This window comes from Vigna radiata, chromosome 10 (genome assembly GCF_000741045.1).
Source record: "Vigna radiata var. radiata cultivar VC1973A chromosome 10, Vradiata_ver6, whole genome shotgun sequence".
Classification (NCBI taxonomy): domain Eukaryota; kingdom Viridiplantae; phylum Streptophyta; class Magnoliopsida; order Fabales; family Fabaceae; genus Vigna; species Vigna radiata.
Genome location: NC_028360.1, coordinates 4,896,757 through 4,902,823, shown reverse-complemented (window position 1 = coordinate 4,902,823; position 6,067 = coordinate 4,896,757).

Sequence of the window (6,067 nt, the reverse complement as noted above, 5' to 3'; positions counted from 1 at the left end):
CACTTAATTGTAATCTGAGAAAAATATTTTTAGTAAAACTGTTAATCACTCTTTACAGTGATTAATGACTGGACGTAGATTCTGTTGAATCGAACTAGTATAAAAATACTCGTGTGATTTTTCTATTCCTTACACTCATTTTATTTTACACATATTAACTGTTTAATAAATTTTCTGAAAGAAAATTGATTTTCATAAAAAAGACCAATTTCGTTTTAACTGTGACTGAACACACTTATACGCTACTCTAAGTTTTAATTCCGCTGCGTTATACTCTTCGAACCATACCCCTCCGATACCAACAATTGGTATTAGAGCTTGCTTTGATAGTGTTTCAAAATATTTGCGAAAATGGCCGGTCACAATCAAAACCTTGTATATGCTGAGGGTGCTTCCAATAACAGGCCTCCACTTTTTATTGGTGATAACTACGCTTTTTGGATAGTTAGAATGGAAATTTTTATGGGGTCTGTTGATAGAGGCATCTGGGAAGTTGTACAAAATGGTCCTTATATTCCTATGAATACAATTGATGGTGTAGAGATAGAAAAACCATATTTTAATTGGACTGCTGAAGAAAATAGACGAGCTCAGTTTGATATTAAAGCTCGCAATATAGTTTCATCTGTTGTTGTACTTGATGAGTTTTATAGAATTTCAGTGTGTAAGATAACACATGAAATGTGGGAAATCCTCAGAGTCACTCATGAAGGAACAGAGGACGTGAAACACGTTAGGAAGAACACTCTCATTCAGGAATATGAGATGTTCAGAATGCAACCTGGAGAAACAATCTCTGATGTTCAAAAGCGTTTCACTCATATTGTGAATCACTTAACAGGGTTGGGTAAGAATTTTGATACTGATGAACTAAATGTGAAAATTTTGAAATCTTTAGATAGGTCTTGGCAACCAAAGGTGACTGCCATCTCGGAGTCTCAGAACCTCACTCAGATGTCAATGCCAATTTTGTTTGGAAAGCTCCGTGAGCATGAGCTTGAGTTGAGGATACTAACTGCTGAAGAGGATCAAGGCAAAAGAAAAACATTAGCCTTCAAGTCCGAAATCTCTAAAGGAAAGAGCTCTAAGAGGATCGAAGATGATGATTCTGATGATGAGGAAAACATGAGCCTCATGATAAAGAAGTTTGCAAAGTTTATGAAGGCAAAAGGAAAGGACAAAGTTCGTAAAGAAAGGAGAGAAAGTCAAGAATCTCCTTCAAGTGTGAAATGCTTTGGTTGTGGAGAAAGAGGACACGTAAAATCTGAGTGTCCAAAGAACAAGAAAAGTGAAGACAAGAAGGAAAGAAAATTCCAAAAGAAAAAGAAAGCTTACATAGCTTGGGAGGACAATGCTTCTAGCTCAACAAGCTCAAGTGACTCAGAAGAAGAAGCCAACTTATGCCTTATGGCGGATTCTGAAGATACAGGAAGCCAAGTAAGTGATTCCAGCTTTGAATCTAGTGAATTAGATTTACAAAAGGCTTTCTTTGATTTGATGAATGAATCTGAAAAACTTGATGCTGCTCATAAAAAGCTAAAGAAGGAGCACAATGAATTGAAACTGAAGTATGATAAATTGCTTGATGATGAAGTTGTTTTAAGAAATAAAGTTAGTACTTTAGAAATAAAATTGTCTGATGCAAATGCTGCTGTTGAACCTGTTGAATGCTTGTCATGTAAAAGTCATATGTTTGATATTGATATACTTGAAAATTTACTTNCTAAGGNAACTAAAACTAATTCACATNCTAAAACAAACTTTAACAAAAGCAATGTTAAGAATAGAAACATGCATCAAAATCATAAATCCAAAGTAAGAAGAACTCGAAAGATTTGGGTTGTTAAAGGAACTTTTGTGAAAAATAAAGTGAGTGATGTGTGNTGTTTTTACTGTATGAAGCATGGTCACACATCAAACAAGTGCAATATTAAACATGTTGGTGTTCCAAATGGTAAATATGCATGGGTTAAAGCTGTGAAATGATATATACTTGCATAAACTAACCCCAAGGACNNATATTGAGATTNNGGACCTAAAATTCTTGCTAATTTGTTTTGTAGGAACCAACTAAGTCAAAGAAGTCATTGTGGTATCTTGACAGTGGTTGCTCAAGACACATGGCAGGTGACAAGAAAAGGTTCATCTCTTTTGTGAAGAAGAAGCAAGGATTTGTAACTTGTGGGGATAACAACAAAGGCAAAATAATGGGAACCGGAGACATTGGAGGAGGAAACACATTGACAATAAAAGACGTATTATATGTTGAAGGCCTCAAACATAACCTTCTAAGCATAAGCCAACTATGCGACAAAGGTCTCAAGGTGATGAGGACTACTTTCTTGAAGAGATGTATCTAAATGAGAATTATCTCCGGAACTTCAAGAAACACCCCAAGCTGTTGATTCTAAAAACTATCAACAACCAAGAGGACTATCTTTGGACAACATAATAGGAGATATATCAAAAGGGGTAACTACTAGACACAATCTAAATAATTTTTGTCTAACTNTTGCTTTTGTGTCTCAGATAGAACCTAAGAATATAAAGGAAGCTCTTCAAGATGATAAGTGGTGCATTGCTATGCAAGAAGAGCTAAATCAATTTGAAAGGAATGAAGTTTGGGAACTTATTCCAAAAAAAGATGAATTCCAAGTCATAAGAACTAAATGGGTATTCAGGAACAAGCTTGATGAGGATGGAAACATCACAAAGAATAAAGCAAGGCTAGTTGCCAAGGGCTACTGTCAAGAGGAAGGTATAGATTATGATGAAACTTATGCACCAGTAGCCAGGTTAGAAGCAATTAGATTATTACTTGCATATGCATCTTTGATGAAATTTAAACTGTATCAAATGGATGTCAAAAGTGTTTTCTTAAATGGTTTTATAAAAGAAGAAGTGTATGTTAGTCAACCTCCTGGCTTTGAAGATTTTAAATTTCCTGATCATGTTTACAAGTTGAAAAAGGCCCTTTATGGTCTTAAATAGGCACCTAGGTCTTGGTATGAAAGACTTAGTACCTTTTTGATTGACAATGAGTTTTCTAGAGGAAAAGTTGATTCAACCTTATTCATTAAGAAAGTAGGAAAACACATTTTAATTGTGCAAGTTTATGTAGATGATATTATTTTTGGGTCAACTGATGACTCCTTGTGTGAAGAATTTGCAAAAATAATGCAAGGTGAGTTTGAGATGTCTATGATTGGTGAGTTAAATTTCTTCTTAGGACTACAGATAAAACAAATAAATGGAGGTACTTTCATCTCCCAAACTAAATACTGTAGGGAAATTCTTAAGAAATTTGGTATGGATAGCTGCAAAGAAGCCAGTACACCTATGGGTACTTCATGTTANTTAGATAAGGATGAAACTGGAAAAGGAGTGAACGAAACTATGTTTAGAGGCATAATAGGATCTTTGTTGTACTTAACTGCTAGTAGACCATATATTATGCAAAGTGTTTGTGTATGTGCTAGATACCAAGCTAATCCTAAAGAATCACATTTGACTGCTGTTAAGAGAATCCTAAAATATCTTAAGGGAACCACTTCCTTTGGACTTTGGTACCCCTCTGATGCCTCACCTAGTTTAATAGGTTACTCTGATGCAGATTATGGTGGTTGTAAAATTGGTAGAAAAAGTACTAGCGAAACCTGTCATTTTCTGGGCTGTTCTTTAGTGTCCTGGCACTCAAAGAAACAAGGATGTGTAGCCTTGTCTACCATTGAAGCTGAATATATTGCAGCTGACAATTGTTGTGCCCAAATTTTGTGGATGAAACAGCAACTGGAAGACTTTGATATTTTCCTTGAAAATATTCCTTTAAAATGTGATAATACTAGTGCTATAAATCTGACCAAAAACCCCATAATGCATTCAAGAACTAAGCACATAGAAATTAGGCACCATTTCTTAAGAGATCATATTCAAAAGGGGGATTGTCAAATTGAATATGTTGATACTTTGCATCAATTAGCTGATATTTTCACCAAGGCACTACCTAAAGATAGATTTTTTGAGCTTAGAAGAGAGTTAGGAGTATTAGACATGTCTTAGGATCAAAGCCTATGCAATTTTCTGCATTTTCGTAAACTTAACGCTTCATAATCGATTATCACAAGGCTATAATCGATTATTCAATCACAAAATTTAAATCTGGAAAATTTTGAACAGATAATCGATTATCATCAAGCATAATCGATTATCATGCAATTTCTGGGCAGCGATTATTGAGCAGATAATCGATTATCACGAGCCATAATCGATTATCACGCTGACAGTTTCAAAAATAGAGTCGTTGGAGAGTCCCAAAACGGCTATAAACGGCTAGTTTTTTCCATTTTTCTTATAAATAGCCCCCCATAATCGATTATTAGACACATCTTTTCCCCCAAATACTGCTGAAATCAAATCTAGAGCTAAAATCCTCTCCATTTCTCTTCACCTTCTCAAAACTTCATTTCCTTGAAATTTCTCCATGGCTGAGTCAAGAAGGCATCGTCGCAGAGCTACTAGAGCATCCTCTTCCTCTCAACCACGTCTTGCAAACATAGATGGATGGATTTCAGATCAAGGGAAACATGCAGACTTTGTAAACTCTTGGCAAGAAAGGAAAATCATGGCGGTAAAGTATATCCNTCTTGACTTTTTCCGTTTCTATGGCTTTCAATTTCCAGAGATTTTTGTTGAGCAAGGACTAAAGCATCTGGTAGAGCAAAAAGGATGCATTTATCCTGATCTTATAAGAGTCTTCTACTTCAACTTGCGCTATCGGGATGGGATTATATCCACTAAGGTAAAGGGCATGCGCATTATTTTAGATGATGACGTGTGGACAAATGTTGCTCGACTCCCCATCTAGGATGATGCTGTCAAAGTTCATTTAGGACTTGAAGATTTCAACAGGATGATGACTTTCTAATCCTTCCTGCGTCATCCTGAATGGAAAACAAATAGAAGGCAATTACTGGTTGGTGGTTTCAAAGTTGAAGAAAGGATGATTCACTACTTCATTGTCTGGATTTTATGTCCTAGAGCAACCAACCATGCTCAATGCTCTAAGCAGGATTTACCTCTTTTGTATGGGATTCTAAATCACATACACATCGACTGGCCTGCTCTCATTGCTGACACGATGGTAAAAGCCAAGAAATCCCATTCATATCAATTTCCCTATGCTCTTCTTATTTCTAGGATTTTAGAATACAAAGGTGTAACTGTTGAAGGAGAACTCGTTCAAGCCATTGAAGCTGTGGGATCGGAAATTGGAGATACTACCTTTNGTCAGATGGGATTCATTACCAGAGGAAGAGTTCTTATTCACAAAGATGATGACCATCCTGATGAAGATGAAGATGATGACATGGACACTCATATGGCTGACCCAGTGAGTGCTGCTGCTCCGTCTNATGCTGGACCATCCAATATACCCTCCTCTTCCTCAACTTCTATGGAAGAACACTTTGCAAGGTTATCTAAGCAATTGGAGGATATGAGTCTAGCACAGAAGACACATTTTGATGAAGTATATGAGTGGCACCAATCTCTTGATGAATACATGGTTGATCAATTCCTTGAGTTTGATGTTCGCCTATCTAACATTGAGAGTCATCTCAATATCCCACCTACTGAAAGATCCCCTAGTCCTGAATTCTAGGTTTTAGGCCAATAAGATTGTTTGTTGTGTTATTTTCTTTGTGTTATTCAGTATTGATCTTTATGAATTTCATGTAATTCCTTTCTGTTCTTAATATAATGAGCTTTTATGTCAATTTTATGCATATATTATATAATTGAGGGGGAGCTCATATTAAGGGGGAGACTTTTACATTATTCTTTTTGCTTATGATCAAAAAGGGGGAGAAGAATTATAAGGGGAGAATTAAGGGGAGAAATATTTTACAATTGTACAGGTACTGCNAACTTTGTGGTTGTCTATTAGCTTGTATGTGTTGCAGGTAAACTAGAGTTGCTTTTAGAAGTAAATTTTTGATCATCATCAAAAAGGGGGAGATTGTTACCAATAAAGAACATTGGTAAAACCTGAAGAATTGTTTTGATGATG